Raw genomic sequence first — 17,857 nt, forward strand, 5'->3', positions numbered from 1 at the left:
AAACTTGAAAATAGAAAAAAGCTAAATGACTAAACTCTTTCAGATTGTTTGACCTATTTAGGAAACTAAGAACTGCAGCCTTTTGGACTTAATTCTATCAGTATTTGGTATCTACGAAGGAGTGTGCTCATTATTACCAATAAATATGAAACATCTACGAACTAGAATGCTATTGAACAGAAACCAAAGACTTACGGATTCAGTTCACTGTCAGTTGAAACATGATTTGAACCTTAAAGTAAATCTCCCACTATTGGCCATTGCCAGGGCTTTTCAGGATCATGAGGTAGAAATCACTGTTTGCTTTCCTGTTGTAAATGACACGATTCACACATTCATGACACAATCTAACTGAGAGGAAAACAAAGTTAACATCTGAGACTGTGAAATGAAATAATGTTGTGATTTGTGCCAGATGGGTGCCTGAAGCAATTACAATGTCAGTGCTTCCTAAGTAGGGTAACAATAGGGACCTAATTCTGGTCAGTCCGGAGAAATCTATTTTGATGAACTTTCTTTCAACTCTATTTAGCTCAGACATATGTCGAAAGATAACCTAACGGGATGTTACTGCAATCTGTTTGTATTTCCCTGAGCTATTGAATACACTACTGCCATAATTATACCAATGATGGTCTGTACAAGTACTGAGACAAAAAGGCTAAAGCCTACTATTTTTCTACTTAGTGTGAAGCGTAAGGAAATAATCTCTGTGAGCTTGGTATTGTGGTTTGTGATGAGCAAAGCGGTCTTGACTTGGGAATCTTTGTTGAATTTAATTTTTTACCCGTTAACAGAAACTTCTGATCATGGATTTGGGTATTGAGGGGGGAACAAAAAGGAAAGAACATAAACAATTAAACAAGTCAACTCCTTTCCTTCCCCTTCCCCAGGCTCAGCTTAATCTAAACGCCTATCCTAACCCCTTCCTAGTCTCAGCTTCCCTTATTTTCACTACAGGTTAGGTTCAGTGTGCCCCAGCTCCTTCAGTGAGGTGAAGTGCAGGAGATGGGTTCGTGTGCCATAATGGCATATTTGTGCCCTTTCTTTTAGTGTTTTTCCTGCCATTCTCTTTCTTAACGTCCCTGCTCTAGAGTGACATCCACAGGTGAAAGTCCCCTTGGGGGTGTCCCTTCCCTGGTGTGGGTTCCCCACAGTGGCAGTCCCTTGGGCGTGTTGCTGCCCCAGCATGGGCCACCCGTGGCCGCAGTCTCTCAGGGGTGACCCTGCTCCTGGCTGGGTCACCCATGGCCGCAGTCCTTCAGGATGCCTCCATTTGGCATGGAGCACCTCCTGCCAGGAGCGTGTCTTCAGCTGCGTTTCCAGTGCTGTGCCTCCCACCTCTCGCGGCTGCCAGTGGCTCTCTTAAACCTGCCTGAGGTTTTGGGGAGCAATGGGCTGTTTTTGCTGGTTTCAGAGCTGGCTGGAACCGGCTATGACCGGCTCAGGGCTGCCTCCCACGTAGGGCACTGCTGCAGCCCCCTGCTACCGAAACCCTGCCGCTCATGCCCCGTATGCAGCTGTAGTGGAGATTTTTCCAATCTTGTTTTAAAATTTTATGCTGCAAAAAAGGGTGCACAGACAGACTTGAATCTGCAGTGCTGAATTTTGTAAGGATTTGGAGGAAATGGTTAACTTCAGGGAAGGGCTGTTTGATGAATAGCAGATAAAGAAACAAGACTTTGTAAACAATTGTTTCTAAATCTTGGTTGTGTGTCTTAGTTCTTGTGTTTCATTGATATCGGACTCATCTTTCACCTTAAATAACAAGAGACAGCTGTATTTCCTCATGGACTCCGTCAAGATTACTTCTAAGAGGTAAACAGCATGCTCATTTACTTTAAGCTGCAGCATGCTTCATGCCCTTATTCTTCCTTTGCTGCGTTTTAATATATTATTCGCCATATTGCTGAAACAGTCATTTAGCTCACTGGGATGAAATAATTTTTCAGTGAGCAGAGGCAACAGAAAGCCTGAGCGCCTGGGAGCGGGTGCTCTCTTGCGTGTGCGCTCACACCCCCAGCAGCTGACGGTCATGTCAGCTGTAGTCTGGGATTTCAGCAAGGGTACGTGTCCAGTTTGCTGACTCTGGATACACAGCTCTTCCTTTGTTTCCCACCTAAATCTTGACAGACGTATCACAGCCGTGTCATTTAAAGTGCTCAGGACTCAACTAGCTGATGCTGGGTTTTTTAGTGTATCTTTGTGAGCTCAGTAGTGTTGATTCAAGTTGCTATCTGAAGGCCGAGAAGTGGAATGCCCTCTTGGTTAACACTTCACACAGGTTTGAAAAGCTTTTTGAGTTTGTTTGCTAAGCGGTCGTATTCTAAAACTTATCTTCACTTTTGTTTTGGGTTTGTGTGGTGGGGTTTTGGTGGCAGGGGAGAGGCTGCAGGGGTGGCTCCTGTGAGAAGCTGCTGGAAGCTTCCCTGGCTCCAAGTCGGACCCACCTCTGGCCAAGGCCGAGCCCATCAGCGATGGTGGTAGCACCTCTGGGAGAACAGATTTAAGAAGGGAAACCTGCAGCGGGGGAGGAGATTGGAATGTGAGAGAAACCCCTGTGCAGATACCGAGGCCAGTGAAGAAGGAGGGGAGGAGGAGCGGGGGAGGAGGGGATGGCCCTGGAGCCCATGGTGAGATGGCAGGCTGTCCCCCCCCCCAGCCCATGGAGGGGAGCGGGGGAGCAGAGGCCCACCTGCAGCCCGGGGAGGACCCCACGCTGGAGCAGGGGGATGCCCCCAAAGATGGCCGTGACTCCGTGGGAAAGCCTGTGCTGGAGCAGTCTGTTCCTGAAGGACTGCAGCCCTTGGGAAGGACCCATGCTGGAGAAGTTCATGAAGGACTGCAACCCTGTGGGAGGGACCCCACACTGCAGCAGAGGAAGAGTGAGGAGTCCTCCCCCTGAGGAGGTGGGAGCGGCAGAGACAACGTGTGATGAACTGACCCCAACCCCCATTCCCCATCCCCCTGTGCCGCTGGGGGGAGCAGGTAGAGAAAATCGGGAGTGGAGTTGAGCTGGGAAGGAAGGGGGTTGGGGGGGAAGGTGTTTTAAGATTTGGTTTTACTTCTCATTACCCTTGTTTTGATTTGATTGGTAATAAATTAAATTGATTTTGTTTTTTCCCCAAGCTGAGTCTGTCTTCTTTTCGTGACCATAAGTGGTGAGTGATCCCTCCCTGTCCTTGTCTTGCCCTATGAGTGTTTCTTTATATTTTCTCCTCCTCATCCCACAGGGGCTGGTGGGGAGAGGAGTGAATGAGTGGCTTCATGGGGCTTTGTTGCTGGCTGGGCTTAAACCACGACAACTTTAAAGAGGAAAACTGGGATTTGCTGGGATTTGAATGTCTGTTTGGATCCCACATACTGAGTCGAATGCTTCTAGACTGCAGGTCTTCTGACGGACATATCCTATTCATCTGAACAGAGCAGCCTATTATATAAATTGTCCAAGGCCTATTTTATTCAAAATGAGCTATCATTCTGGCTTTACATAAGCTGAAGAAAATATCTTTTTGCAAAGCTGACTGAAAGTCAGTAGACCAAATTGTGTAAAAAGAGTTTGGTATTTCAATTTAAAATTATATTGAGGATGGAGGAGAAAAGGAGAGACCTTTTTGTGCTGAAAGTTATGATTAGCACAAAAATAATTCTAGCACAGTGGTCTCCCTTTGGAAAATGGTGTTTCATTAAAATCAGCCTTCAGCTGAGTCTATCAGAGCTGTCAGTCACAAGAAGAGGCCATTAGGCATGAAACTCTACAGAAAGATTGTAGGTGCACAGCCTGTCTGAGTATATCTTCCATGCAATAAATACCACCACACTTTTTGATTTGAGAAATACGAGAATAGTTTATTTAGTTGGAAATGCTGAAGCAATGAATTTCAGAGTTAAGATTCTTGCGGGGTGGGAAGTGTGCTACTTTATTCTGAATCCTGTGAAGAGCTTAGATATTATAATTTTTCTACCCTGTGACTTATCTGTAGTGTTGAGTTTGGTTTTGGATGTGACGTATACGTGTGACATTGGACATTGTATAGTATTTATGTGTTTTGGAGAATCTATGACTTGGCAAGACATTTGCTCTGATGAGGTGAGGAGGTTAGCTGCATGTTCTACTCCAAGAGTTTCTCAGCAATGGAACAGTGGGGTCATCTTCATGAAAATAATTACAAAGAACTGCCAAAACACTAGTATCTATTATTGGAGTAGTATATATCCCAAGGTGATACTTTAAAAAGAGAAATATCTTTCATATTTGTAATATTTTTGACATTAATTGAAGGACTTTATAGCACTAATTGAAAATGCCAGAAATCTAAATGATGCTATTAATGTACAATAATTATTTTTGGTGTTTTACTACTATTTCTAAATTGCTGGCTATTGTAATCATACCTTTCTGAATGAAATGTTACTGAAATTGCAATTCCTATATAGAGGCAGAAAAAAAATACTAGCTCAGAATATTTTTGTTGTCTGTGATGTATGCTCGACATCCAACATTTTTTGGTATATACAAATAGATGGCAATTGCCACTTACCTATCTGATTTTACGTGATGTGCTATCAAACTTGTTCTGGCTGCATTTAGCATAACTTCCACAGAATGTGATGATACCTTTTGGATTTATCTTTGAGGGCTTTTGTCTCAGTTGCATTTTCTGATTTATTATAGTACACATATTCAAGCCATGAGAAAGCTAAGGCTCTCAAACTTATCTATATGTGATCTGAAGAGACATAACTCACCAGTCTAAGGATGGCCTTCAGCAAACAAAGGCTCTTTCTTCAAAAGAGTGATGTGACCAGTATATGTACTCTGGTTACAAGAAAGAAGCAATCCAGTATGAGCAGTTGTTCTCTGTCGGTTTTTGTTTGTTTTTTTCTTTTCCCAGACATTGTTATATGCTGTATTGCACACAAAATATATCCTAGGCTACTTGGTCTTCTACTAAGATTGTTTCTTAAAAGAAGTTTCCCAACTTCCTTTCCTCGCTTTCCCTCACTTTTATTTCCATCAGTCTTCAGTCAGCTTCCTGTTCCCTAACATCTGCAAACTCATCCTAAGATGAAAACTTTTTTTGGACTAACAGCCATAAGACATCTCTGCATCTGCAGTCTTGCATGGAATTCTTGGTTTTTGACAATTATATATGCGCAAATTTCAGCATATGGTATGCTTTATCCAGTGCATTGAGTGCTGTTGGAGTGGGCAAAATCAAATAGTACTATATAAACCAGAATAAACTTACACAGGCAATGAGTAATGGACAAAATAACTGAGAAAAGGAACACTTTCTTACAAAAAAAAAAAACAACAAACCTCCCTGATTTCATAGTCTTGATCTTCAAGAGAAACTGCAAAAAAACTTTAGAAATGAATGTCAGTGCTAAGAGTAAAATCTCATTAGATACTAAGTGCAATGGAGACATTGGTTTTATGGCAGATTATCATTTTTCCTGAGTAGCACCTCCTAACTCCCAGCTGTTCTCTAGGTGCTAAGTATTTATTCCTCATGCTCGGGAAACATGAGTTACTGCTTCTAGCCCTGCCAAAAGTTTTTTCTGCGCTCTAGCTCCCCTTTTCTAAAGATTGTCTAATTGTTCTGGAACAAAGATATAAACCAAGTGTTTTCAAATTTTCACTTAGCTTGATGTTTGCTCTATTTTTCAAGTCTGATAAAGGCTTTGAGTGTCAAAAAGCTTTAGTTTCCTTCAATATCTCTTTATCTGCTGATGTAAGAAAAAGATAGTATCTGCAAATGCTACTTCAGCTGTTCCTAACACACTCTTATTGCTTGTCCTTGTCTCACCTGGTCAGTAGTTGGAGGTTGTAAAGGTTTTTGAAGGTTGTAAAGACAGATGAGTTAGGGAGAGATTAATTTCATCCACCCTTGACACAGTTAAAACTTCAGCATGTGGGTCAAACTAGCCAGCTAGGCTTCTTCTGCAGTAGAGGAAAATAGACAAGAGCAAAAAGATAATTATGTTCTTTCATTACTTAGCCTCTTGTAGGAAAAGAGGAACAAAATGGGGGAAGAAAAACAAAGCTTTAACCCTGTCAAAATCCATCTAGTTCCCATTCCCACTTTTCCCTTCAAAAATGACTGATTTTGGAGCAGTGTTTATGCCCAGATCTCCCTGTTACAGTCAGGACCTGATGGCTTAACAAAACCAAAATGGAGGGAAGGCCCACTGATTTCTATGATAATGTTCAGGTGAGTAAATTTAAGTATTGGAAAGAGGTGACTAGAGAACTAATTACTCTCAGGGATTTAGGATTAGGATGCTGATATTTGATAATCTGTACGCAGAACAAAATGCCATTAAAATAGCAATTTTACTGTCTGAATTAGTTGCACGTTGTATCTGACTCTTTAATACTCTATTACAGTGGACTTCATATACCAATATTGTTTGCTTTATGTGGCTGGCATATAATTTTGAGTGAAAAATGGTGCACTTAACCTCCCATTGTTAATCTTTTGAGACTTTTGTATGCTTTCCAAAACTGAATTACATTTGAATTTCTGTAGTGGAGTGTTTTAACTAACCTCTTCTTGGCCTGACATTTAAATGTGGCAGTTCTCTTTTTCCCTCTCTTTTTAAAAAAGACCACAACTTTTGATACTAACATAAAAATGAAGCTCAAAGAACTTTTACACAACTTGTAATGTATTTTGTATTATTGTGATAGACAGATTTTTTCAAATGCAGTACTCCAGGGTATCTCCAGTTTCTAAACTTGATTAAATGAACTAAAGCTCTGTTTTAATAGTTTTCAAAGAGAGACCTGTTCAATCCTCCCTGCATATGATGTTTTTACCTGGAGCTTCAAGATGACACTTGTGGAGATTAAAATTTGGATAAATTAATTTTCAAAGGGAAAGAAAGAATATACTAAAATACATGTGTTAAGATTTACTAATGGTTGCTGAACTTTATATACTGTGTATTAACATCCGTTTGCAAATGCTGTGCATTTAAGCTGTGCATTGTTGTGGAAAAAAATGTGCCTGTTTTCCTGGTTATTGTTGGAATGTACTTTCTTGTAATAACAAAGCAAAAACTAAAGATGTGGTAGGTAAGTGCCATCACAGAAGGAGAGAAAGACGGGCAAGCACTAAATTGAACTAAATATTATGTACTTTTGGAAATGTTGCAGAGATTTGAGATATTTTAGTTATAAATTATTCCATTTTTAGGCTTGCTTTCCTAATAATGCAAGTTCATCCACAGAGCAGTAGAAAGAGGCAGTAGCAAGAAGCAGTAGCAATTATAAGTATTTTTAGCGAATAAGTATTAGAAGCTCTAAGAGTGCCATAAAACTGTTATACCTTTTCTAAACATTATATCTGAGCTACATACAATTATTAAATTGTTTTTAATACCTTTAAGTTCATATACTTTTCAAGTATAGAAATTAAATGTTTTGGCCTCCAAACTCACATCCCATTTGTGTATGCACTGTGCAATTTGTACATAGTATGGACCTGATTAATGCTATAAGTTGATGTGCAAATTTAGTCCCAAACAGAAATCTCTGTAATTTAGAGAGAAAGTTGCAAATTTTCTTGTATCCTTGGTAAGAGGTAGAAAAGATTTAACTGATAAATTTGTGTATATGCTGTTAACTTTTTGGAAACTTCGGAGGTTTAATCTGCCAGAGCTATTGTATTTGGAAGTTGACGGAATGCAAGATCAAAAATTCTATTTCCTGTGACTCTACGATTTAATATAGGGTTATTAACGCTGTCTGGGTTCAGCATATTTTTTTTCTCTGATTTACAGTAATGTATTATTTTGTACTTGCATATTTGTCTTGGAAAACTGTTGGTTTTCATTTTATATCTGATTTGGGAGATAGGAACATCTTGTCACAAAAATGCTTGTTTATCTACTTCTCTTATATGCCAGTGTAATAGGTGTTACAGTTTGAATTACTGCTATTTTATAGAAATTCTTGGGAGGGAAGGATTTAGATCTTATGGTCTCATATTCACTTTTTCACTGAAATAAAAAGTAAATGGTTTAGAAAAGTAAATGGTTTAGATGGTCTATTACTAGTCATAATATTTAGATTAAATGAACTAGAAAATAATGATGCTTGAGAGGCAGTGTCCATAGACAGCATAGTGTGTCATTCCTTGAAACTGTCCTTCCATTTATGTTTGTCATTTATTCACCTCCTCCAGGAAGGTCAAGCAAGATGAACTATCTTTGAGTTGGTAAACACACTGAGAAGGTAAACGCACAGTGCCTCTCTGTTCAACATAGCTGAGTTTAATTTTATTAAAATTCCACACCCTGCATAAAAGCATTTCATGGTTGGCCATGGATTTGTTTTGAAATTCAGTTAGTTCTGCATTGACTAAGGATGCACTCAAAGATCCACAGGTAAGATTTTGCATGTGTGTTCCTTGGCAGTTGGTTAGCAAAGTGAAGATAACCTAGTCCATCAGGACAACTTAAAGGCCCATGAAACTTATGGTTAAAGGCCAAGCCATTTTTTGGGCTGCACAAGTTGTTGCTTTCATTACCTCTTTGTGAGCAGGGGTTTTGTTCATTATATTTGTAAATTATTATTGTCTCCCTCCGTTCTGTGAAAATAATAATTGCAAATAGCTGTATAATGATAGGATGTTAATAAATGATTAGAGAAATGATTTTCTGATTGATTGATTGATTGCAGAAAATTAATTAAAGATGACTTGTTGGCACTGAAGTCAAGAAAAGTCAAATGATCTCTGTAGTCTTTTGATTGTGTGTGACTGAGCAGTGAAAAGTAACCAGATATAAAGATCACTGAAGTCAAAAGAAAAGTTCCCTTTGTATAATGGGCTTTGGATGAGCGCTAAATAGAGAAACCTGGAAGTAATACAGTACTTGCTCACCTCTCTTGAAATGTTTTCCAAGTCACTTAGCAGGGCAACTTGTGCTGCCCCCAATTCCAGTGTCGTGTGATGTTCTGTTGTACTCTATTTTCTATTTGCATTTTGTTAGCATTCGTGGGAAGCACAAAAATGGAAACATTTAGATAAGCACTCAAATCCATTTCACAGTTTAGATTAATTACACTCACTTACGTAATGTGGCCTTGAATTAATAAGCCAGGCTTTATTTGGGCTATTAAATCAGAGGCTTTCTTATAAAACACTTGCAAGTTTTAAAAGTTTTTTTCAAATGACGTGCAAGCTGGATGAATAATTAAGGTTGCTAATGTCCCTGTGGCAATACGATGGGCCGCAGAAGAGGAGAGAGAGATTTTCATTTCATGTTCATGCACAGAGAAAATTGCATACCTGCCACATTTCTACTGTAGGTGGTTGTGGACCAAATGTTTACGTACAGGCTCACACACACACATACAGAGTGTTGCCTCTCTGTGGCACATGGCCCACCACGAGTGTGTGACATGAACATCTCACGCTGCTTATTTTCTGTTGGCATAGCACTACTCTGGTCTCACCACGTTCCGTGTTATTTCAAAGGGATAAAGAGGTTTGCCTGGTGCCGTTTCATTTTTCATAACTAGTAATTTAATCTCTTCATTTTCTCTTTGAACAGTGAATGTTTTTCCCAATTTTATTTTAATATACAAAGATTTCAGAGCGTGTTCTCCTTTCTCTTCTGTATTTTGTTCTCATTCTGTCTCTCATCTCAGACCGGTTTAACCGGCAGCCTGCTGCAGTATAGTGATGCTGCACCATGGGTTTCCAGCTGATGCTAGCTGAGATCTTTGGAAAGTTCCAGCTCTCTGAGGCTGTCACATAGCTCTTTGTGCTACTGTGGCCTGTAGGCTTTTGCTTCTGGATGAGCTCCCAGTGTGTGGTGATGCCAGTGCGCACACGGACATCCTCTGCTACTTGGTGTCTGTTAGTGTGTGAAAGCGTACTCTACCAGAAGGTTTTGGCAGTACCATCACTCGTCAGATTGCATGAATGTATCGATGCCATTTGGGCATGACAGTTACTTTGGGAAGAAGAAAATAATAACATCTTTCCTTCTCAGATGCTTTTTTAAAATTAATAACAACTTAATAAACTTTATTTTATTCATTAGCTTGAAAACAACCAAACAAATTTCAGTAAACTTGTAGTGAAGCAGATAAACAACAAAATCTAACCATTCTCTTGGGTAATGCAAGGTGAGACCTTCACTCTCCAATTAAAACTTTAAGCTCTGTGAACAAGGCTACACTTGCAATCATGCCCAGGTGATATGCAAATCTTTCATTTACCCAAGACTTGCAGATTTCAGTGATCTTTAGAAAACATGATGAAAAATAGATTTTTAAGTAAATATTAAATATTGCAGAACTTGTGGTGGAGTCAGAATTTTCATAATTCACAGCAGTTCCATTTCCCTTGAATGGACAGACTGATGTCTACTGTATCTTTATTTTAGAGTGTGGGGGGTTTTTTTTGTTTTTGTTTTGTAGTTTTGGTGTTTGTTTGTGGTGGTTTTTTTTTTGTTTGTGGGGTTTTTTTTTAGTTTGAGTTAATTGAATACAATAAAAAGGAATGGGGATTCTTTATGACTTATTTTTAGTCAGATACAGTTAATTTTATTTTGTGTCCAATTTGACGTTTTCCTTTTCTCTTGGCATTGTTGAAGCTCATTGATAAATGGTCAGATTCAAACCTGAAATAAAGCTGGTAGATGAACAAGGGGTAGCTGCAGTTTATTCTCCCTCTGCAGTCATTTGAGCCTTTCCTCTTCCTTACTGTCTTTTCTCTCAGCCCACTGGGCTTTGGGATGAATTATTACATTCACTGTGTGCCAGTCTGGGGCTAATCACACGAAGAGACTACTTGAGCTTTCTCAGTCATGAACATTGTAGTTTCAAGCTGAGTGACACTTAAGACACAATTTGAAGTTTTTTCAGTGCCAGAAAATGGTAGGTAGGTATATTTACAATTATGCTGGTGATAAACAGGGATATATGGACATAGAGAAGTACTACTATAACTTCTGTTGGGAGGCTTAGGAGATAAATCCTTAGGCAGATTTTGTAGTATGAGAAAATACTAATAAAACCTTAATTAGGTGTGGAGTCCGCTGTTACTCCTGTAAACACACAAATAAAGCCATATTTCTGTTCCGTAGTGTATCTGTGATAATAACATATGGCCTCCAAGCTTTCAAGATTTTTTTTCTGGAAACATTTATGCATCATTAATACTCAGCCCTTCTGGTAGGGAATAAAACAGCATTTAGGAGCATTCCTTTACCCATTGCCTTTTCTCTCTGTCTCAGCATGTAGGCATGTTGTTGGTCGAGGTGGGATGAAAAGCGAGCCAGAGCTATTTAGAACACCCGTTTCAAATGCTGGGCATCCACCCTATTATGCATTTTTCCTAAGATAAAATGTCACTTGTAATTCAGAGGGTTTTATGATATTGTGATACACAGTAAATGTATGAGTTTGCAAGTTACCCCAGTGCAGTGATCTTGATGTATCAATATGATTCTTTGGTATTGAACAGGGTCTGCATTTTGGAATCCTGATGCATCTAAACACATGTGTATCTGTACCTAGAGGAAAAGATACATTGTTTGAATGTGTGTAATTTTATATCTTGCACTTGCAAAAGTAGTATGCTTTAGAAGAAATATTTTTCCTTAGAAACGCTTTGCTTGCACAGATAATTAAGGGAAAAAAAGCACAACTATTTTCTGTATCTTATTTTTTTGTCTAAAAAAGGGCTTCTTTAATCTCTGATTTTATGGCTGCAGAAACTGTGGAATAATTTATATTTGTTCTCAGACATTCTTTTGTATTTGAGAGTCTCATTTGCTAGGCTTAACTTCACCCTGGGGAAGGGGTGTGGGTGGGTGAGGGTCTTGAGGGCAATTACTGCCTATGCAGGTGCATTTGGGGTTCTGGCAGTCACACCAGTAAGAGCAGAGAATAGTTGACATCAGTCTGCAACATTTCATTCAGTGGAAACTCCAATTAGATCTCTCTCTTCTATCCAGGTATTAATTTTCTTGTTAAATTATACTAAAAATAAACATTTGTTTTGGTAATTCAGTTCATGTGGTGTAGCTGAAATTTTATGAAGGGGAGCAATCTGGATCTAAGGTACATGGCAAAATTTGGTTGTGCAGCATATTGTTTGGCAGAGTGAAAATTCTGTTGCGGCAGCTTTATTTATTTATTTTTAATTGTAGGCTTTTAATTAAAGAAGCAAAATGAGAATAAAGCCAGACATTAATGCTGTTACCTATTTTGATATAGAGTCCTATTTTGTGTTCCCCATTCGTTTTGAGGCTTTGAGGTGTTGAAGGTTTTTCTGTTGACAATACCTGAGTGCATCCTAGATACTAACAGGAGTAAACTGGAAGCTTTTGGAAGAAAACAGTAGGGGTTTCTGCAACATAGGAAGTTTTGGAAACAGTTTGGGAGTATTAGAATAAGCCTATTAGCTGGATGTTTCTGCAGAAATAATAGGCAGTTAAAGTTAACAGTGCTGACATTTACATTGTTATCTTTAGATGTTAGACTTTATAAGATACTGAAATGGCTGAAGCAATTTATGCCACGTTGCAGGCTGTCCCAATGTTCTGAAGACTGTGTTGCCCTGTGTTGCAGTGGTTTTGCTTCCAAGCATGGGGGTTAGAAACCTAGCTCTGTTTTTCTAGGAAATAAATAAATGAATGAATAAAAAGGCAGCAGAGCAGTGAGGACTGGGTAGCAAAGCAAAATCCAGCTCTGAAGGAGTGACGAGAATGATTATGGGAATGACACCTGCTTGTGTTTCTCTGAATGAAGTGAATTTCAGAGGGCAGGTTGTGCAAAGAGTTAATGCTGTTTTAATCAACTTTGTTTTTTTTTTTTCTTTGTGTCACCTGCACCTCTTCATTAAATATTTAGGAAGATGATTTGAGGTTGTGTGGCCCATCAGAAATGTACCCTGGGGCTTGTAGGGGTGTGTCCTGTAAGCTCCAGGAGGTATCCAGACTGGCTGTTCGAACTGTTGTTAAGTTTAACAACTTTTGTTTATTAGAGGAGAAAAATGAGGCCACATCTTCTCCCCACAGGTGTGTTGCTCTCTCCATTGGCAAGGAGAAAGTGGGGGAAAACAATGGTATCTTACTTAAAAAACGTGGTGTTCAAGATTACCAGGCTGAAGCTCTACAAAGTTCAAATTGCTATCAAGAGGCATGTTGATTGTCTTCTATTCTCCTATTGAAATGTTCTTATGGTAGCATAGAATAACATAAACCAAGGCTCCTGAAAGACTTTAAAATGTGTAGTAGTAATTGTTTAAACTCTGAAAAAACAGGGGGAGAGTACAGCAAAACCTTGCTTTTTATAACACAGTTGGATACCAAGGCTTTACTTTTAGAAGCCTGCTCTTGTCTTTCAACTTATTCATAGAGTTAAGGTACTTGCACAGCTGTGAAATAATTTTGAGGTGTATTTATTTAAAATCTTCTCTAAGGAGTAGCCTCCTGAGGTGGGAAACTTGTTTTCTTGAGAGCCCCAATGGGATACCAGCCATCCAGTGTTCCTTGAGCATCCTTCATCTCAACACAGTGCAGGCTGTATAATACACTGAAGTCTGTTCAACAGCAAAAAAAGACACAGTTTTAAATGGGAACCACATTTGGGCTACTTTACACAGCAGGGGCAGCTGGTTTAAGGATGCTGAAGTTCACAGTTTTTAACAGGACATCTGGGAGGCACTGCATCAAAGCCAGGCCAAGTACATTGGGGAAGTATCAGTAAGTGTCTAACCTGCTGTGGACCCTCTTAGAGAGTGCAACATGTTTTCTGCTCTGCGGCACTAAGTGGAGATGTCCTTGTGTTTTAGGAGTTCAGATACTGAAATTCTATTTGACTGTTGTATAATAGCACAAGATGGAGAAATCTTGCATTTGCTGCTTCCTGTGAACTTTTTTAATGCCTCCAGTCAATTTGAGTTGCAATATCTCACCAACTGTTCCACTTTGCTTCAGAATTGTTATGTGCAGCACTCCCACAGCATTTTGCTTTAGGAGTGAAACAGATGCAGGGAAATTTTGGAAGCCAAAATGCAAAAGCTGCTACAGCCTGGTTATATACCATAGCAATATTTCTGATAATAACCATATTTGAAGAGTTCCAGATTTGTATCCCTGTGTAACAGTGTATTTTCTATGACACATACATTAATTACACATACGCATTCTTGTTCTTCACTAGTGGGTGATGAGCTATTTATTCTGTCCTAGTAGTAAAGACTTCTGTATTTTGGTACTGAAAACTGGATTTTTTTCCTTGAGTCACTGCTCAGGCTATGTATAGCTAGCTATAGATTTTGATATCACATATGTAACATTCAAAAACTGATAGACACCATTTGGATGGCACTGTGCCCTTTTTTCTCCCCCCCCCGCAGGCTTCCAAACTTCTGTTTCTCTTTCGAAAGCAAAATGTAATAATTTGGTGTCTAGAGAAACACCCAAAGACTATATAGAGGTTTGCTTTTCTGATAATTTGACAGTGATCTTGACTGAGATGTTTCATTTTCTTCATGTGTAAAATTGTGCATGAAACATAATTCCCAACCTTGTATATTATAGCATTTGCAAGTGTCCTGGTTTCAGCTGGGATAGAGTTAATTTCCTTCCTAGTAGCTGGTATAGTGTTATGTTTTGGGTTCAGTAGAGAAGAATGTTGATAACACACTGATGTTTTCAGTTGTTGCTAAGTAGTGTTTATACTAAGTCAAGGATTTTTCAGCTTCTCATGCCCAGCCAGCAAGAAGGCTGGAGGGGCACAAGAAGTTGGGAGGGGACACAGCCAGGACAGCTGACCCAAACTGGCCAAAGGGATATTCCATACCATGTGACATCATGCCCAGTATATAAACTGGGGGGAGTTGGCCTGGTGGGGGGGCTCAGGAAGTAACTGGGCATCAGTTGGTGAGTGGTGAGGAATTGCATTGTGCACCACTTGTTTTGTATATTCCAATTCTTTTATTATTATTATTATTGTAATTTAATTATTGTTATTATCACCATTATTAGTTTCTTCCTTTCTGTTCTATTAAACTGCTCTTATCTCAACCCATGAGTTTTACCTTTTTCCTTCCGATTCTTTCCCCCATCCCACTGGGTGGGGGAGAAGTGAGTGAGTGGCTGTGTGGTGCTTAGTTGCTGGCTGGGGTTAAACCACGACAGCAAGTCAACAGATTTGTGTTCAGTTATTGATGTTATTGTCACAGTTGAATACAAATATGGTGATTTTTTTTCTGGTATTAGCTGAACACTTCCTAGTGGGGTGTTTTTTTTTTTTTTTTTGGCCATTCAAGATGGAAGGGATTGTACCACCCCGTGTAATATAGTCTAGTCAAGATACATTTTATAAAAATTTTCATGGTAATGCTTTGAGCCATTCAGAAACAAATGCACTTAACAACAGTATGGGAAAATTCATGAGTGATCCCATTTTAATGGTTGTGGGTTTTCCTAGCATAAAGAGAGAAGAAAGAATAGAGAGAAATTGGAAAAGAAAAGGGTGTAATGGCACAGATTTTAATATTGATGGTAACTGAAGGACAAGTTGGAGGACTAACATTTGTTTTCTTGGATAGCTCAGCTCTTTAAGTGGGACCTAAATGGATTCGTTTGGATCTCTGGCAGGAGAGATACAGCAGTTGGGCAATGGCTAATGTATTTTATCCAATACCTGATGCAGGGAATGATAAAGCTGGTTGAAATATATTTGCAGGCTGTAGGCAGAGAAGAATTAATTAAGATTTTTAATTCTCATCTGAATGAGAATTTATACCTTGAAATTTATAGCATGGTTAAAGTTAACTATAATTTTCTTTGAAAAATCATGTGACAAGCAGGAAACCATTAGAGTATGCTTACTTGGAAGCATTTAAGAAACAAAACCCCAAAGTCTTTGTTTATAGTTTTCAGAACATTGATAGAATAAAAATACTGAAGAAATACAGAGGTTTAAGGTAGACAGATACTTCTCAAGTTTAAGTTAAAAAAACCCTCAAAAACAACTAGGCATACACAGTCTAGCCCTGCATTGGGATCACTCTGGATAGAATTTATTTTAAGTTTGGTATTGATAAATCTAACTTGTAAACCAGCTTGAAGTAATTCCCGGTGACTGTGATGACTCTTTAATTATGAGGGCACAGCTAATCAACTGAAAGCTGTCCTCTTGCTGAGTTCTGCCAAGAAATTGTCTTGACACTAGCAGATGCTTTTTTTCCCCTTTTAATTTTTTTAAATATATATTTTAAGCCACTGAAAACCTTATGAACCATCTTCTGTGGAACACACTTGGTGTTGGTACGACAGCGTGAGTGACTTGTTTACACCAATACCAGTAAAGCAGTCGGCAGCTGTTGGAATGGAATTTTGTAGTAGTAGGTCATCTTACAAAAGAGGGTATTAGCTAGCTGGAGGAGCAGTGAGAGAACAGTCTTTATTGAGCACAAATGTATCAGGCCTGCTTTGTTAAATACAGCATGTATTTTCAAAGATTTATTGTATAATTACCTTGATTAGATGAGAAAAAAGTGCCTGGAACTAATCAAAGAGCTACAATTCATTGGTTTTACTAATCGTTATTTTTCCCCTTGTGAAATGCAGGTGCTTCGTTTGAGTGTGAGCATGGTGGTGCTTATCTTCCACAAGCTTTGATTAATATCTAATTCTTTGCATGATGGAAGGAGCTAATCAGATGTTCAGTTTGCTAATCAGCTTCTCAATTTGATTAGTAATATACTAATCACTTAAGAAAATCAAATGTGACATATGTTTAAGGTTTTTGACTTAAAGTTACAACCATTTTTGAGGGTGGGGAGGTAGAATGATCTGCTTACTGCTACTAGTTTGATGCAGTGTTAAGTCTGAGGCAGCTGCAGCCTCTCCAAGAGTGCCAGGGAGGAGAAAAAGCTCAGAAGCAGGTGCTGCAGCACTTGCTGTTACAGGCTGCACTTGAACTTGTGTCCCTGGTGCCTGCTGCTTTTCCTAGTCAAGAGTGAAAGTGAGAAAGCAATGTCCCCACTGGTCAGCTGATTACTTCTGTTCTCACTCTTGGGATTTCAGTGGAATTTCTCTTTTGTAGTTTTGTTTTTTTTTTTTTTTATTTTAAACATATCCTGACTATGGAAAATCTTATTTTTAGTATTCAGTTTTGCTTCATGATGGGTGTCACTGAGAAGGTGGCAATATGTGAAATATAGTCACCGGTGGTGCAGGGCTTTTTCTTTGCATTGTTTACAGGCACTGCTACTTGAAACAATGGGACTGTTTCTCTTGTCTTCACAGGAGAAGCCTTTACTGGCTATCTTGCATTTCCTTTTTCTGTTGATTGTAAAATGCTCTCTCCTAATGAAGTTGTCAAAACTTGCTTCCTTTGTTGTTTTTTCTCTTCTGGTTTGTCTTTTTCCTGATGAGAAGTGGACAGTGCTTTGCCACTGCTTTTGTTGTACATAAGTTGTTTCGTTTATGTTTGCTCATTTGCTAATGCTTGAGGTGCTTTACTGAGCCTGGACTCTATTAAAATGGATGGCAAGAGGAGATGTACTTGGGCCCTTGTAAACATATTAAAAATTAGAGTTACGTCTTATATGTAGCTTTATTCATTAGTAAGGCTTTCTGTGTGTTACAAATCTGTAGGGATATCTCTGCTAGGCCATGATGCTCTGTGTTTAAATCCAGAAAGGGAAATAAACTAGGGAGTAAGCTATGCTGTCTATATGCTTCCCAGTTATAATGTATACATTAATGAAACCAAAGTCAGGTGAGATGTCTGCTGAGGACATGAGAGCTGCATGCATTTGTCAGAGAACTTGTTAAAATAGGGAATTTAATGGACTTCATTATATTAATT

At 39.0% G+C, this 17,857-nt stretch overlaps 1 protein-coding gene across 2 annotated transcripts in view; it reads left to right on the forward strand.

Moving 5' to 3' along the window:
- ZNF385D (zinc finger protein 385D) overlaps positions 1–17,857 on the forward strand; it is a 456,703-nt gene that overhangs the window by 22,748 nt on the left and 416,098 nt on the right. The window lies entirely within an intron of this gene.

This window comes from Harpia harpyja, chromosome 1 (assembly GCF_026419915.1).
Source record: "Harpia harpyja isolate bHarHar1 chromosome 1, bHarHar1 primary haplotype, whole genome shotgun sequence".
NCBI classification, from domain to species: domain Eukaryota; kingdom Metazoa; phylum Chordata; class Aves; order Accipitriformes; family Accipitridae; genus Harpia; species Harpia harpyja.